The sequence below is a fragment of the Lynx rufus genome, unplaced genomic scaffold, assembly GCF_022079265.1.
Source record: "Lynx rufus isolate CCGP_SWC_20201006 ecotype Redwood Valley unplaced genomic scaffold, mLynRuf1.p SCAF_16, whole genome shotgun sequence".
Taxonomy (NCBI): Eukaryota; Metazoa; Chordata; class Mammalia; order Carnivora; family Felidae; genus Lynx; species Lynx rufus.
In genome coordinates this window covers 24317223-24334436 of record NW_025814830.1, presented here as the reverse complement: position 1 = coordinate 24334436, position 17214 = coordinate 24317223, and the positions used below count along the sequence as shown (strand labels likewise).

General features: G+C 55.7%; 1 protein-coding gene across 5 annotated transcripts in view; it reads right to left on the bottom strand.

Moving 5' to 3' along the window:
- Positions 1-15689, bottom strand: part of ADCY7 (adenylate cyclase 7) — a 44829-nt gene extending 29140 nt beyond the window's left edge. For 3 of the 5 annotated variants that reach the window (XM_047078377.1, XM_047078376.1, XM_047078379.1), the window contains exon 1: positions 15522-15685. The gene's annotated coding sequence lies outside the window, so the exon portion shown is untranslated. Of the gene's footprint in view, positions 1-9472; positions 9518-15521 lie in introns of those variants that run through there. The other 2 variants (XM_047078380.1, XM_047078378.1) reach the window with 2 other exon arrangements.
- Between the last annotated feature and the right edge of the window lie 1525 nt (positions 15690-17214).

Sequence of the window (17214 nt, the reverse complement as noted above, 5' to 3'; positions counted from 1 at the left end):
CTTGGCTCAGGGGCCACGTCAGCCGGGCTGGCTCATCATCATCGCGTCTCTCAAGCCCCAGTGACTGGTTTAGGGACAGTCATGTGACCACAAGCTTCTGAGAACCTTCTTTGGGACTTCTGCTGACCCACCGAAAAGAGATGCTCTCTTTTGCTGGTGGCCTACAGCTGCTCGTGGCCACTGGAAGTCACCACAGGAGACGGCCCAGTGAGAATGAAGCCAACACAGAAAACTGGAGAGAGACAGAGACTTGAAAATACCCCCGAGCCCCTGGACCCAGCTGTGCCTGAAGTTCAAACAGCCTCCAGATATTTCAATCACACGGGACAATCATGCCTTTTTCAGATAAAGCCAGTTTGTGCTTCTGTCACTTGCAACCCAGAGGCCTTCTGCCCCAGTTTACTGTATCTGGGAAACCCTCATGGCCTCCTGATGGGTCCAGGGTCAGGGGGCAGAGTCCCATGTAGCTCAGGGGCAAGAGCAGGTGCCCGCAGATACGACTGGCCCCAGCTAGGCCTCCTGGAAGGGGGCTGGGCCAAGGAGGGGAACTTCCCTTGCCCATACCTCTGTCACCACATCCCGGACTCCACAGCCCAGAGCCAGCCAGGCTGCACGGGACCCGGTCCAGCAGGAAGCTGGGGCAATGGGCCTCCCCACATCTTCTCCAGTGGCCTCCAGAGACTCCCTTCTGTGGGGTGAATTAGGGAGCCCCGGGGCATACTTGCATAGAAATGGATACGAAAGGAATCAACCTCACTCCCCCAGAGCACTCCTGTTGGGCCCTGCGCTTGCCACAGCCCTGTGCCCCATGATAGAGGGGGGCGGGCAATGCCATCAACAAAATCCACCATGTACTTACTGCGTGCCCAGCGCTGTGGGCTCGAACTCCGCACACCCGCCCCACAGGGCAGTATGACTACCGCTTCTATTTTATGAACGTGGGAGCACAGAGAGGTTCAGTCATTCTCCTGAGGTCACACAGCTAGTAAAAGAGAGCTGGGACTTGAATACAGGCCACCTAGGCTCACCTCTCATCCTGCCCGACACTCACGGTGCTGACATCCCCGGAGCCCATAACCTCTCAAAATGCTAACCCCTTCCTGCCCTCCCCTCTCAAAGCCTAGGACCGAGGGTGGGAGGAGGCAAAGTGTACTCCATCAAGGTTCCTCTGTCCGCCTTGAAGAAGTAAAGTCAGAAAGCCACATCAGGAGGCCTCCTCTAAGCCAGCAAGATCCAGGAGCACCTCTTCCTACAGGAAGCCCTCCAAGCTACCCACACACACCTTCTCCTCTTTTTCCCACAACTGAGGCAGGGCTGTGGTCTCCTCGCCAAATACTGACTGGGGGCTCCATGTTCCTCAGCCAGAAGAACCACCGGAAATAGGGAGGCTGGGACCTCAAATTATGAGTACAGGACCGGGCCCTTTGGGGTGCTCAGGATATCCTTCCCCAGCAGAACTGACTGATCCCGCAGCACCCTCAGTGCTACCACACCCCTTGGGGAGTTCTAGCCCACCCCCAGCTTTCACAGACACAGACAGGGCACCCACTTCCTCACCCAAGCCGCACTGGCAGGAATCCCGGCCTGGCTTCCTCTGGCCCAGCCCAGCAGGCCTCAGAGCTGCACAGGGCCTGGGGCCCCAGTGGCCTCAAAAGGAGGAAGTGGGGGCTTTGGGGTGTGCGGGAGGGGCAGGCAGGCGTGAGGAGAGGCCCCACCTCAGCCCCTTGGGCTCAGTCCCTGCACCCAATCCAGCCTGGGGTCCATGACGCTGCAGCCCAGAACCCACAGACACAGCCTTAGCCTCCTTGGCTAGCCCAGCACTCAGCTTGCTCCACGGGCTGTGTCACAAGCAGATTTTTATTTGCTGGGGGCGGGGGGGGGGGTCTCATGTTAGGGCATCTCCCTCAGGAGACCCAGAGTTTTGTGAAGGGGACCCAGAGGGTGCTCTGCCTGGCAAAGTCCTGGCATAAAGGGGCACCACCCAAGAAACCTCATGGGACTGAGGGATTTCAGCCTGACTGCCATGCACGCCCTCCCCTCCACCAACACCAGAGCCGAGCAGCCCTCAGGCCTCTCCCCCTCCACACCTTTGCTCACGCAGGGCCTGACCTCCCTCCCCACGCAGGTCTCTCCCAAGCCTTCCCAGAGTCCTGCCAAACGGTCCCAACTGTCAGACATCCCAGCACCTGCCTCACCAAGGTGAGGCAGGGTCTGTCGTGGTAGGATCTGTGTCCATGTCCTGCAGCTGGGCCCTGGTCATTGCATGTAGACCAGACGGAAGGACAGACAGATGGATCGATGGACCCACGGATGAACCAACCAGCTGGAATCTTGAACCAGGCAGCAAAGGCAGGGGAAAGCAAACAGGGCAGCTTTGGAAGAAGGAGGGAGAGCCCATCAGGGCAGAAGGAGGTGAGGGGCACCTGGGTGGCTCCGTCGGTTCAGTGTCCGCCTTCAGCTCAGGGCATGATCTCAAGGTTGACGAGTTTAAGCCCCTCATCGGGCTCTGTACTGACAGCTCGGAGCCTGGAGCCTGGAGCCTGCTTCGGATTCTGTCTTTGGATTCTGTGTCTCCCTCTCTCTCTGCCCCTCTCCCACTTGCACTTGGTGTCTCTCTCTCTCTCTCTCTCTCTCTCCCTCCCTCTCATTAAAAAAATAAAAATAAAGTAGAAGGAGGTGAGAACATGAAGGAAGTGTGTCCCTGAGAATGGGAAGCGCTGGTGGAGGAAGCACAGGTTCAAACCCCAGCTCTGCTCCCATGGCCATACGTTCCAGTCGCTCACACTCTGAGCCTCAGTCCTCCTCATCGGTAAACTCAGGTGCTGATACCCAAGTCGTGGGGAAAAGTGAGGTGCAGGTCATGATGGCCAACAGGCTGTTTGCGAGGACAAAATAGCCAATGAGCCCAGAAAGAAGGCTGTTTCCAGAGCTGAGGAAGCCCATGGAGTCCAAATAGAAGAGACAGAGGCATGAAGCAGGCAGGGTCCCCCCATGAACCTTCTAGTTCATCTTGCCACCTCCTGGTGACAGCCTACAAGGCCATGAAGCAGGGGCAAAAGCCAAAGTGCCCAGTGATGTGAGCCCTCCAGCCAGCCCTGCTCCCCATCACGCTTCCCCAGGACCCCCAGGCTGACTTTACACTAGCTCCCAGGGTCCACGGGCTACCCATCAGTCTCGGATCCAGAAAGTCCAGCTTTGCCACCAACCTGCTCTGTAACCCTGGGCAAGTCCCTTGCCCCATCTGGGCCTCGGTTTTCCTTCTTGCAAAGGAATGGTTCTGTCAGACCTCTGAGACCCGGAGCTGGGCTGGGCTGGGCGTGGAGTCTGAATCATAAAACGACAACAAGCCTAAGGGGACAGCCTGGGTGTTGTCACCTGGCCCCAGAGGGCTTATTCTAGGGGTGGGGTAGGGATTATTCTTTGTACCTGAAATCCTCCCTGCCACTTCTCCTGTGGATTGTCTCAGCATAGTCAGTGTCTCCTTTAAAATACAAATGTCTCATTCACCCCTTACCTCCCAGGCTCCAGCTGGCAGGGGTAAGAAATGAATATTGCTATCTCCTATGCCGATTCGAATGATGGTTAGTAACTGCCTGGGGAAAAATCGTCCATTCATTCATTCATTCATTCATTCGTTTATTCATTCACCTTGAGAGAGATCCATGCATTCATTCATTTAATGGACGTATACCAGCACCTTCTATGTGCCTGGCACCAGGCCAGATGCCAAGAGGAAACTATGCTCCAGGCACAAGTTCCCCGAAGGCAGAGACCTCAATGCCGGCCTCTCCCAGGTGTCCGTACAGAGTGGGGGTCCATGCAACAGTGCTTATTAACTAACTAATGGATCAACCAAGGATTGCCGGAAAGAACATTTTCCCTGGCTCTTGCCTGAAATCCCACCGTCAGTGATTCATTCCTAAAGTTAAGCACTGCCCTCACGAAGCTCCCTCCTTAAAATGAACACACTTTGGGGGCACCTGGGTGGCTCAGTTGTTCAACTCTTGGTTTTGGCTCAGGTCATCATCTTAGGGTTCATGAGTTCGAGCCCCACATCGGGCTCTGCAATGACCGTGCAGAGCCTACTTGGAATTCATTCTCTCTCTCTCTCTCTCTTTCCCTTTCTCTCAGAATAAACTTAAAACATTTTTTAATAAATAAAATAAAATAAAATAAAATGAACACACTTTCATGCCCCCATTCAACACATTTCTGACCTCTTTCCCCTTGATAAGGAAGGACAGAAAGGGCTAGTCTACAGGCACCTTACCAGGTGCCAGTCCTGCCCAGGCTGGCAGGACAGAGGTCTAGCCACTGACTTCACACTTTGCCCAGGGCCCCACCCAGACAGCCAGTGGTGAGGAGGCATGAACGGGGTTGGGAGATAGGGGACGGGATCCATTTCACAAAGCCATAGATATACCCCAGAGTAACCACTGAACTGGAGTGAGCAAGAAGGATGTAACTACCCTGCCAGTATCCTGTTTAAAGAGACACCAGAGCCCAGAGGAGAGAGAACAAGCTGGAGTCATAATTTATACCAAGATGATTTCCAAAGAGAGCAAGAAACCATGAAAGAATGTTCATACAATGCTGTAGTGGGTCAGTCCTTTCTGACCTGACACAGAAAAGACTAATCAACTCCCATTACATTTAAAAAAAACTACTCCAGGGGTGCCTGGCTGGCTCAGTCAGACCAGCATGCCACTCTTGATCTCAGGGTTGCAGGTTTGAGCCCACTCTGGGCATAGAGCTTACTTAAAAACAAATAAGTAAATAAACTTATTAAAAATCTACTACATTAGGGGTGCCTGGGTGGCTCGGTCTGTCAAGCATCTGGCTTCAGCTCAGCTCATGATCTCACTGTTCCCAAATTCAAGCCCTGCATCAGGCTCTGTGCTCACAGCTCAGAGCCTGGAGCCTGTTTCAGATTCTGTGTCTCCCTCTCTCTCTTTCCCTCCCCTGCTCACACTCTATCTCTCTCTCTTAAGCTATTAATAGCAAAATCAAAAGATAAATGAGAAATTAGGGAAATATTTACAACTCTTATCATAAGGAGCTAACCTCTCTCATATGTAAAAAGTTCCCACAGATCAAAAAGAAAAAGACCAATCATCCAATTAAAAAAAAAAAAATGGGAGAAGGGTATGGATAGAAAGTGCACAGAAAGGCAATACAAATGGCTGTTAAACATTTAGGAAGAAGCTAACCTCACCCGTAATAAAAAAAAAAAATAAAAAAATAAAAAAAAAAAAGAACACAAACTAAAACTACTACGGAAAATCATTTTTACCTATCCAATTGGCAAAGATCAAAGCATTTATACGCAACACAACAGGCAGTCACACAGCCTTGGCAGGAGTGATTCGGCATAACCCCCGGGGTGGGGCTGGCGATTTAGTTGTATGTAACAAAATCACTCCTGCACACACAAACCTTTGATGTAGCAAAAATCCTTCAAGTAATTTACCTTACAAACACTTTCACAGATGTAAAATGACACATGTACAAGATTATTGTTGCAGCATTACAATAACAAAAGAAGATGGTGTGTCTGCCAGTTAGGAGATAGTGAAACAAATCACAACGCACCCTTCCTGTGGAATACTACGCGGCCGTCAAAAGGGTGCAGCGGTGTGAACTGAGCTGTCCCAGGGTGTTCTGTGAAAAATCCACATGGCAACAGCAGTGTCTGGAACGGGTAATGCCTGAACCAGGATATAGGATAACCAAAACTGATGCTTTGGTGGAATGAGTGAACCTTCAGTTTGTTTCTATTGTCGTAATGCAGCTTGTGCAATTAAAAGGAAGTTCTTGGGGAGCGCGTGGGTCAGTCAGGCGTCCGACTTTGGCTCAGGTCATGACCTCATGGTTCGTGAGTTCGAGCCCCACATCAGGTTCTCTGCTGTCAATGTAGAGCCCACTTTGGATCCTCTGTGTCCCTCTCTCTGGCCCTCCCCTCACTCTCTTTCTCTCTGTCTCTCAAAAATAAATATTAAAAACAAACAAACAAACAAAAACAGAAGTTCTTGGGGTGCCTGGGTGGCTCAGTTGGTTAAGCATCTGACTCTTGGTTTCAGCTCAGGTCACGATCTCACAGATCGTGGGTTCAAGCCCCACGTTGGGGTCTCCACAGACAGTGCAGAGCCTGCCTGGGATTCTTTCTGTCTTCCTCTCTCTCTGCCCTTTCCCTGCCCACACGCTCGCTCACTCTCTCTAAAATAAACAAACATTTTTTAAAAGTTCTTAATACAAGATGCAAGATCTACTGTATACATAGTGCCTATAGCCAACAATACTATATTGTACGCTTCAAATTTTTCCACGAGGGCAGAACTTACGTTGAGGGTTCTTATCACACTACTATGACTATTACTACTAGGAGTAATAATAACAATAATAATAATAAAGGGGGCAAAAAGAAACTTTCGGGAGTGAGGAATACGTTTATGACATAGATTGTCATGATGGTTTCAGAGGGGAATACTTATCTTCAGCTTATCGGCTGCATATATTAAATATGCACAGCTTTTTCTATGTCAATCATACCTCAATAAAGTGGTTTTAAAAATAAACTAAACACGTGAGGCACCTGGCTGGCTCAGTTGGAAGAGTGTGCAACTCTTGATCTTGGGGTTGTGAGTTCAAGCCCCACATTGGGTGTAGAGACTACTAAAAACACAAATAAATAAACTTAAAAAAATAAACTAAAAAATAAAGACCCTATTAGAAAAATTCAAGGGCAACAGAAGGTGACTGATAATTAAAGGGACGCATATACAAACATGGAAAGACACGTTCCTGGCATCTTTATTGGCGTGGGGGTGTGTGGATCTACATATATAAGTATGTATGCAAATACATAAAAAAAATAGAACCTGTTTACCGGGCGCCTGGGTGGCTCAGTCGATTTCGGCTCAGGTCACAATCTCACTGTTCAACACAGAGCCTACCTGGGATTCTCTCTCTCCCTCTCCCTGTCTGCCCCTCCTCTGCTCATGCTCGCTCTGTCTCTCAAAATAAATAAACTTAAATAGAACTTGTTTTAAAAAAAATAAAGGAAGGAAGGAAGGCAGACAGACAGACAGACATCCGTCTCAGGCCCATCAAGTGTCAGTTGCACACCCCGGAGAGTTACTTCTCATCTCTGTGCCTCAGTTTTCTCATTTGAAAAAAGGGAGACTAAGTTCTGACCCTGCAGGGCTTTGAGAGGATTCAATGGGGGTAAGGCACGCAGGGTGTCGAGGCTCCACCCGACACAAAGTACCCAAGTCGAGATAACAAGTATTACCAAGTTGGCAGAAAGGGCTGTGGGGTCTGGGAGGCAGGCAGCGGGGCACCTGCCCCTTCCCCTCCCCGATGACCCAGTCGTGAGCTCCGGCCCCCTACTCTGCCCTGGGAGTGGCCTAGCCTAAAAGTGGTCAGCACCTGAAAATTGCTATCTGGGGCCCTGAGCAGCGACAGGGGCTGACGCCCCCGTGGGGTGCCTGGCGGGGCCTGGACAGAGAGGCCGTCCAGCCACCCAACCTGGGCCCTAGGGGAGGTGGACAGTGTCAGAGAGAACTGCCATCTGGCATCCCAGGCAGCATGGGGACCCCACCCCAAGCCTTGCAGGCCTGCTTCAAGGAGAGAAAGCAGAACACCTGCCCTCAGGACAGGCTCTGCAACCTCTGAACCCAACTAGAGAGACTCCCAGCAGCCTCTGGCCTCCCTCGTCTGAGAACCTCCACCTCAGTGAGCGCCTGTCAGGAACAGGCAGGGGCAAGGCCCACGCAGCCCATCCCCCCGCAGCCCATCCCCCACCCCCTGGGGTGGGGGTGGGGGTGTGGGTGGAGCTGCTGTCACTCTATTTCCAGCTGGGGGCGGACTCTGGAATCCTAACCTACTTGTTCAAAGCCCCCTGGCTGAAAAGCAGAAGAGCTGGAATTCAAACCCAGACCTGCCCTACTCCAAGGCTCCAGCTCTTTCTTAACCCTCCGTCTACATTTCCTGAGGCGTGCTGCCCACCAGCAGAGCCACGAAGAGCTACACACACATGGCCAGCCCCACCCACACTGGACTCTGGTCACAGGCAGTGCAGGGCTTGACATTCTCCTCCTCCTCCTTTAAAGAGTCCCTGTATACATTAGCAATTAAAGGCTCTGAGAAGTCCTGCAGAAAAGAAACCTGTTGAGTTAAACACAGCTAAATATTCCCCGGTCTGTTTGGTTCAAGGGACCCTTTTTTGCATTAATTTCCAATGAACTCCTTTTGGGAAATGCTGACTGTGGAGTCTCGAAGATAGCTCAGAGCTCCTCACTGGGCAGCTGTGGCCCAGAGAGCCAACTATCTTCCCCTCTCCTGACAGCCTGGGGAGCTCCCTCTGGCTGGGGGCCCCACTCTCCCACCTCTACCCGACCCTGGGTTGGGCTGGATGGACACACAAGGGAAGGACAAGCCAGTGCAACTGCTTGTGGGCCAGGGGACCAGCCCTAAGCTTGGCCTCTGGGGTAGGGGTGAAGGGAAGATGGGAAGAAGGCCTGGATGCACAGCGCCCTCCCTCGGGCAGTTTTAAGTTGGGGAGCAATCTGCCCTGCAGAATTGAGAAAGCAAGAAAGTGCTCTAAATACCAACCAGGAAAAGACCCTCCTGCGTCTCTTGGCTACACTTCCTGCCTCTCTCAGGCAATGCAGGGAAGTAGCCCACCTGCCAGAGGCAGAGCAGTGCAGGGGACGGAGCCCTGGGCCGAATGTCAGGAGGCCCAAGCTAGAGTGGGAGCCTTTACCCACTCTGGTCCGGTCCCACTCAGACTAGCAAGCTGGCCACAGAGAGGTCAGTGGGAAAACCAGACAGTAAGACATCCTTGCCCAGAACTCAGCAGGCCATGCTAGAGGGGCCATGGCCTCCCCCAGCCATCCATGGAGCCCAACAAGACATCACTGTCTAGTTTGGGCCCCCGAAGCCACTGCCTCATCCACAGACCCCCCCCCCCCCCATGTGGCTCCCACAGCACCAGACAGCAGAGTGCCCGGCTCTAACCCAAAGTGCTGAGATCCCACTTCCTCAAGGCTTCCTGAGTACCTGAGCGAGGCCAAGGGGGCACGTGATGGGCAGGGGGGGTTGCCTGATGAAAGCCCAGCTCAGAGCCCGGAGGAGCCCTTCTGCACGGGAAGCAGGCCTAGCCGACCTCCCTTACCCCCAAACCACAGCCTGGCCTCTGTAACTACACCCACACGGGGGGCTCAGGAGACCCTCCCTACAGCTCAGTTGTCCCTAGAGCTAGGCCCCCCATTCCTGGTTACTTACTCCTTCCTGCCACAAACTCCTGCCTTCCAGAGCCAGGCTCTGGCTGGGTACAGGAAGCCGCTGTGATGGATCCCCAGTCCACAGCAGCCCCATGCACCCCTAAACACAAGCTTCTCCTTGGGATAGCCTGCCAGAGCTTCTTGCACCTGTCTGGGTCCCCAAGAACACCAAGCCCAGCTGTGCTCACCCCCTGGCCAAACACCTCCTCCGGGGCTTCCAGAGGCCTTCTTCGTGACTGCACAGTTTGACTTATTTCAGTTCCCCAAACAAGCCCCACCCTCTTGTCTCCAGGCTCTGGCCGCTTAAAAGCACAGCCTACCTCCCCACCCCGAAAACTCCCTCTGCCTGGCAAACTCCTGCCCAACCCTTCAGAGCCAGGCCCAGCCACCACCTTCCACAGGAGGGCTGCCCAATTCCCTCCTAAAATGGATTCAGTGCCTGGCTCTCCCTTCCCAGTGCCTGTGTCGAAACACAGGACACCTGGCCTGTCACTGTCCGGCTACCTGATGCCTCCCCCAAGGCCGATGTCTGGCTACTCATTGCTCAACTTCCAAAATCTGACACCTGCCTGGTACACAGGGGACACTTAAACCCAAGCCCCACAGACTGAGACAAATACAGCCCATGCTGAGCAGGCACTGGGGGCTGGTCCCAACCCCGGTGTCCCTGTCCCCATCTGCATGAGCTAGGTAAGGTCACCTGCCTCTCAGCCTGAGTTTCTCACCTGAGCAGTGGGGAGCTTGCCAGTTTATTCTGGCCGTGAAATGACCTCATGACTATAAAAACTCCTCCTAAATCCAGAAACTTCACACACTTAAGGGGGCCAAACTTGTGTTACTTCAATGACAGGAAAGCAACCCCCCCTGCCCCACCCCCCACCGCCATGGTGCCCGTGCTCCTCCATCCAACAAGTGCTCACTGAGCCCCTGCCCACTCCAGGTACCAGGTGACAGGCTAAGGCCATGATAAGAAAGGTCCCTTGGAGAGCGTGTGTTGTCGGGGAAGAGGAGACACATGTAATAAATGAGCCACATGAGGAAGAGAAATGCTAGGATGGGCAAGGAGCAGCCTAGGGCTGAGGAGTCAAGAAGGCAGGAAAGCCTCAGGGACCAAACATCAGAGGCGCTGTGTGACCATGGGCACATTCATTAACCTCTCTGGGCCTGTTTCCTCACTCAGAGAATGGGCTGGTAATGGTACCTAATGCTCAGGGACTTCACAGAGAGGCTAGTACACAGGGTCTGCCATCAGGTGGGGTCACCCAGTGGCTCCAAACACAAGTTGGGGCGGGGGGGAGGGGCGGGCAGCCTAAGAAACCTTGATTGATATCAACAGGCACTGGGAGACACCCTATAAATCCCGGGGGTCCTGACACCCCCCCCCAAAGGTAGCCCTTCCCTTGCTCCCCTGCCCAGAAAGCAGGGCCAGACAAAGGATGCAGAAGTGCTGGTCCCTGCCCTGGGCACTACCTGGTGCTAAGGCACCCCCTCCCCGGGGGGCCTCAATGGTGGCTCCAGGGAGTCTGGGTGTTTCAAAAGAGGATGCCTCCCCATTAGTCTGGGTCCCCCATTAAAGCAGCGCCTCCAGCTGACTTCAAAGGGCTCCTCCTCCCCGAGCCAGATGGGGCCCGAGGGAGACAGGTGTGGGAGGCCGGGAGCAGAGACTGGCAGAGCCAGGAAGACCCTGGCACACACTGGCAGGGGATGTGCAGGAGGGGGGGGCAGCCTGCCTACTGCAAAGATGGGGAGGCTGAGGCTAGGAGGGGGAGACAGGTGGCCCCTCGTCCACATCCCCACCACTTAAGGAGGCCTGAGGAAACCGTGCCTCCAACAGAGCTCTGATCAGGAAAATGCACACCAGCCCCAAAGCTGTGAAATCCGTTGGGGCTGTTTTCCCATCTGTGCAGGGAGGGGCTGTGCCCCATGCTCCTGGGCCTCTCCCTGCTCAGCCAGCCAATGACACCAGGAGCCATCCACCCAAGTCAGCTGGTCCCAGAAGCAGTGAGACTGAGCCACTAACCAGGGGCAGGAAAGGTCCCTGCAGGGGACGGCAAGGGCCGAATCCTAGAAGACAAAGAGGTCCCCACCAGCATATTCTGGGTCCTAAGAGGTGGTTGGTGGCACTGCCTACTACATGCATCCCCTGGGGGCCTCCTGTTCCCTAGAAGCCAGGCCTGCTGTGCTGCAACCCCAGGAGGACACAAACTCCTCCCTGGGCCATGAGTACTTCCGTCCAGGAAGAAGCGGGAGGAGGTAAGCCTGGGGGGCCAGGTACATGTCTGAGAACTGGGGTACCCGCGGCAAAGACCTCAATTTGTTTCTTTTCCTTTGGGCACAGTCACGGGTAAATGCTTCCAGTGGTTGCTGTAGGGAGGGGTACACACAGGGGAATAACAGGGAGAACGGACAGAGGAGGGTGCCCCTGGTGTCCCCTGACCCCGGCACCGACAGGGGGGATTTTCACAGAGCTCGGGCAGAGGGAAAGCTGCCAGACGACTGACTCCAGAGCAGACCACTCGAGCCTCCTCAGCCCCCGAGCTTGAAGACCCCGAGGAGGGGGACTCCACATGGGTGACACGGGCCAGGATGGGGTATGAGGTAGGGAAGCCCTGAGCAGAGGGGCTGCGTGGACAAAGGGCAAGAGAGAGGCAAGCAGCGTGCTGACCCCGGAGTACACGAGAGGCCACGAGAGGTGGGACTGGACCAGCATGGTGGGCTGGGACCGGAGGACCCCAGAAGCCAGGAGAAGGGGTTCAGATGTGACACCAGACGGGAGAAACTGGCCAAGTGTGTGCATCGGAGGAACCCAGGAACCCCACAAACCCCTTCTCCAGGGCTCAGGGTCGGCCATCCTACCCCATCTGGACTGTCGGTTTCCCCTCCCATACAGCACTTGGCTGGTGCTCAGGCAATGCCCATGGCACAGACCTGTCTGTTAACGTGATCAGCAGATGGTGGGAGAAAGGATGACCCAGTATCATGGGGAGAAGGGTCACCAAAGAGGAACTGAGCCCACCTCCGACCCAAGTCTCGCCCTACCTCACCCCAGCACCTAGAGGGCTTCCAGGGAACATCAGGGAGTGGAAGGTGCTTCAGCCCAGGTCTGCACCCAGGATCTGGCAACACCCCAGGCATGATGTGGCCGGCTGTGAACTCCGTGGGCAGCGGCAGGTCGAGCCAGATGCCGACGGTTGCTGGGTGGGCGCCCTGCCACCCTCCCTGGGGGGTGGGGGCTGGAAGAGCCCTGTGGGTGAGTGGAGACTGCAAGCCAGGGCAGGGGCAGAGCTGGAGGGCCACCGGGCGGGGGAGCAGGCTGGCAGCACTCAACACACACAGGCCGCCAGGGAAACCCCAGACATGGGTGTGCTGGTCTCAGACGGCTGGGCAGAGTTTTTCATGCATATTCCAGTCCCCCAGCAACCTGCCTGGGCACTGCCACCTCATAGAGGAGGGGACTGAGGAACTGTGAGACAGCAGTTAGCCCAAGGGCTGCAGGCTACCAGGGAGGCCTCTCCCACCTGAAACAGGACAGGCGGAGGAGAGCCCCCAACACAGCTACATGACAGCGATCACACCTCCCCCGGAGCCGGGGCTCTCCTGCACCAGGTGCAACATGTCCCCCCTTGTTTAAGCCTATAACCGCCTGAGCGGGAACCACGAGAGACACAACTTACAGATGCAGGAAACTGGCTCAAATAACCTGGCTCACCTCACATGCTGCTGGAAACAGGCAGAGTGGGGCCCGGAGGCAGGGGGCTGGACCCAAGGACCTCCAGAAGACCCCTGGCTTCTCTGGCTGTTCAGATGTGATGGTCTCATTCACTGAACCAAACTAACTCCCAGCTCGTAGCTACGCAGGTCTCTTCAAGCACACGAAATGCCTAACAGGCCCACCACCCACGCTTCCCTCCCATCCCTGAGACCCGACCCCACGCAAGGCTGGAATCAGCCACTCCCACTCGAGCGTCCAGCGTGACCCGCTCTGCCTGCTCCCTCAGCAGCCCCAGAACGGTCCCAACTGGGTGAAGCACTGCCCTCTGCCCAGGCCCTGGAAGATGGAAAGTTGCCACCAGCTGAGTGTCAATGCGCCCCACACCCCCTTCCTCCAGGACAGGAGAAAGGTCAAGGACACTGAGGGATGGGCCACCCATCACCTCTTGATGAACTCCAGTATGGGAGGATGGCAAGTCATGGAAAATCCAAAGGGTCAGATCATCTACCGCCAGCTGAAGCAGGACCCCCAGCACATGACCCAGGAGGCACGGCCCAGCTGCGGGGGAGCCCTGACCCAGCCCCCGCCACCTTGCAGTGGGTGCAGACAAGGGTCAGGCCAGGCCTGCAGGGTGGGGGACCCAACTTAGAGGAACCTGATTCCTCCTTCCCCACGGTGAGGATCATGTCCTACTAACTCTTCAAAGCCACCCAGAGCCCCTGCTCAGCTTTGCCCCACGCAGCCTCTCCAAAGAAGGGGCACTGTGCCCTGACCCCCTACAGGCCTCAGACATGGCGGCTCTCCGTGACAGGCAGTGTATACACCTGGACAGCCCTGGGGACTGACTCGCTGTGTGACCCGGGACAAGAAAGTGCCCCTCTGGGCCTCTGTCTTCTCCTCTGCAAACTGGGGGGCAAAAGGCACCTACCACAGGGTAGAGGTGAGGGGAGCAGGAAATGGGTTAAACCAAGAGTTATAAACTGCAAAGGGGGGTGCATGTCCTCACAACCACATCAAATCTGACCGGTATCTCCTCCTGAAAAGCACCTTTGGCTTATTTAGAAGCCCTGCTCCTGCCCCTTCCTTCCCACCGCTCACTGCCTAGGCCCTCCCTGCATCAGCCCCCATTGCTGTAGGACCCACAGGAAGACCTCCTCTCTTGAGACCCACTCCTGGCAAAGGGGCCCTTCGAGGCCACCCCTCCCCTCCCAGCCCCCAGAAAACGGCTGCCAGTAAACGGCCACTTCTTTTCACTAAAACATTACAGGAGGCTCTTCCCCCACACAGTTCACACCTTCCCTTCTGAGGGCCCAGAATCCGGAACAATCTGACAGCCTCCCCTCCTCTGCACCCACACCTCACATCAGAAGCCACAGGAAAGCCCCAGAAGGCCCCTAACCTGGAGGTGGGGAGACCCACAGCTTGGTTAGGAACAGACCCTCCCAGAAGAAACCCTCCCAGACTTTCGATTCCGCGGACACATGCACATCCGGCCGAGCCGGTCACTTCACACTTCCTCTTAAGTCTGCTCACTTCTCGTTTCCGTATCTTCTTTAGCTTTGTCCCAGGCAAAGGGACATCATGAAGTCACAGATCCAAGGTCCTATTTATAGGATTTTTTTTTTCCTTTTCCTAAAACACATTAAAATAGATACCTAACAAATTTTAAGCATGTTCATCCACATACGGCCTAAAACCACCATAGGGCCCCCGTCTGAGAAAAGCTGGTCTAGTCACTCTCTAGGCGGCCACCCTCAGGCCGTCCACCCGCATGTCTGTGGCAGACAGCCCACGGCCACACAGACATGGGAGCAGAGCCCGCCTGGACTCCGGCCAGGCCTCGGGGCCAGGGGCCCCGTGCATGGAGGCCCAGCCCAGCCCTCTGCTTTCCTCACCCCTCCGCTCCCCTCCCCCAAGCGCTGGCCAGAGAGGAAGCGCCCAGTGCCAGCTGCCCTGAACCCCAGGTAGTGACACAGAAGCGAAGCACCTGATCTGCCCTGTGTACATGTGTTTGGAGGAGCACACAGAATGATCCAGAGGGACCTAGTCCCAGTGGTGCACACTGGTCCCCGGGGGCCTTAGACTGGGAGGGGCTGGAGGCAAAGGGAGACCCTTCCACTTCCCGGGGCATCTTGCTTCTCTGTCTCTGGGGCATGTAGCACTTTCAGAGTTTGTCTGGGGGCTATTCATTTTTACTTCACAAAAGAAGTTCGATTGCCCTTCCCCCGACGATCCTTCCGTCACTGAGAACAGAGAAGCGGGCTTGTAAGTGTGAAATTACAACCCTGAAAGGCAGAGCGGGCATCTGCAAGTCCACGGTTCCCAGACGTCCAGGCCCACCCCCCCCCACCCCGCCCCGCGGTCATGACGGCACCTCCTCGTCAAGCTGGGCAAAGCCCACGACCAGCGGTCTCTGGTCCTGTGTCCGGGAGCCGCCCCACCTCCCGAGGCCCAGACCCTGTCCGGCCCCCGCCCAGCCCGGGCCGCTGGGACAGATGGCGCCCCGTCCCCACAGCCCGCTTTACCTGGCTCTCCTCCGGGGCCCCCGGACGGCCAGGCCAGGGTCTGAGGAGCCGGCGTGGAGTGGGCCGTCCCTCACCCGCCCCTTCTCGGCCCGCGTCCAGGCTCACACATGCGAGGCCGCCTTCGCCCGGCTACCTAACGAGAGCAAGTCGCATCTGGGACCCACAACTTCCTGCTCCGCAGTAGCCGCCTCACAAAAGCTACAGCCGAACCCTCAGCTCAGCGCCTCCGGGGCTGAGGGGGGGGGGCCGCTCCCAGCTGCAGCGGGGCCCTCAACACAAGTGGGGGGAGGCATCGGGCCAGGCTCCTGGCTCCAATGACTTCATGGAAATTGGAAGCTTTAAGCTGGAACAATTTTCAACAAGTGAAAATAAAACGAGCACCAAGCCTCCGTTAGAAGGCCCGAGATGACGGCTGGAGGCCAGGAGCAAATGCATCCTTGATGAGCATTAAAAGTGAGAGAGCAGCCTGGCACAGAGCCTCATGCTGGTTCTGCCACTCACAGACAGGCCATGAGCCTCAGTTTCCCCACCCACCTAGTGAGGGGGCTTCATCCGTCTCTGAGAGGCCAAAGGTCTCCAGCCTCATCTGCTGCCTTTCCATCTCCCAGCTGCCCCCATGCCTGGAGCCCCTATTCCAAGCAGCTCGAGCCCCCAAAGCATCCCAACAGCCCTGGGCCCCAGGATGCCAGGAATCAAGCCCCTTCTGCTTTGCCAGCCCTCAGTTTCCCCCACTGGGATCATGTGGTGCTCAGCTGTGAGGCGGCAGTTATGAAGGGCTGGGAAGCAGGGAGCGGAAGCCTCCCAAGACAGAGGAAGAAGGCACTGCTGGTCCTCAGTCACCCGCTGAGCATGTGACCTGGGGGCTTGGGATCACTTTCTACCTTTTATCCTGACAGCAGAACCTACTGTTTGGTAACAAAGTGGAGAACAGAGCCCGATTTTCCCAGCTCATACTCCCACCCTCCCCAGACCCCCCTTTCAGCTCCCTCCTCAGAGGAGGCAGTGGTCAGACCCTTCCCTCCCAACCTGCTACATCCCCAACCCTGGCCACTGGGCACCTGACACCCCAGCCCTCAGACAGACTTCAAGGTCCTGGCAGACAGGATCTGTGCACACAGGCTAATGTGCTTTACGACCAGCATTTAGACACTGACTGTGTGCTGGCATTGGGGACGGCCTCACACACCTGCCCGTCAGCTCCATGAGGAAGGTCCTGCTATTATGCCCCTTCTACAGAGCAGGAAACTGAGGCTCAGAGACGCCACTCACTTGCCCAAGCACACACAGCTAACAAAAGGCACAGCCAGGATTCAAACTCAGGTCTATCTGACTCTGTGGTCAAACACTCACCCGTGACCATCCTGGGGCCAAAGAAAGGCTTCCCTGAGGACAGGCTACTCCAAGCCCCACTACCCCCTCCTCAGTGGGTACCCTCACCAGAGACCTCTAAGCCCTGGTACTCAGCGCTCCTAAACTTGCCGAACAAACTCCCCCAAAGGGGGGGCAAGCTCAGGCTTTCTCAGCATCAGCCCAGGAACTGGTTTCTGTTCACTCCAGGTGCCAGGGCGCAGGCATGGCCCCGACCCTCTTCTGTTCCTCTCAGGAACACCTGCCCTCCTCCCCATGGGCAGGACTCCTCTCTGGTGCTGCGGACACAAATGTGACTTGGACACAGTCCCCATCAGCCAAACCC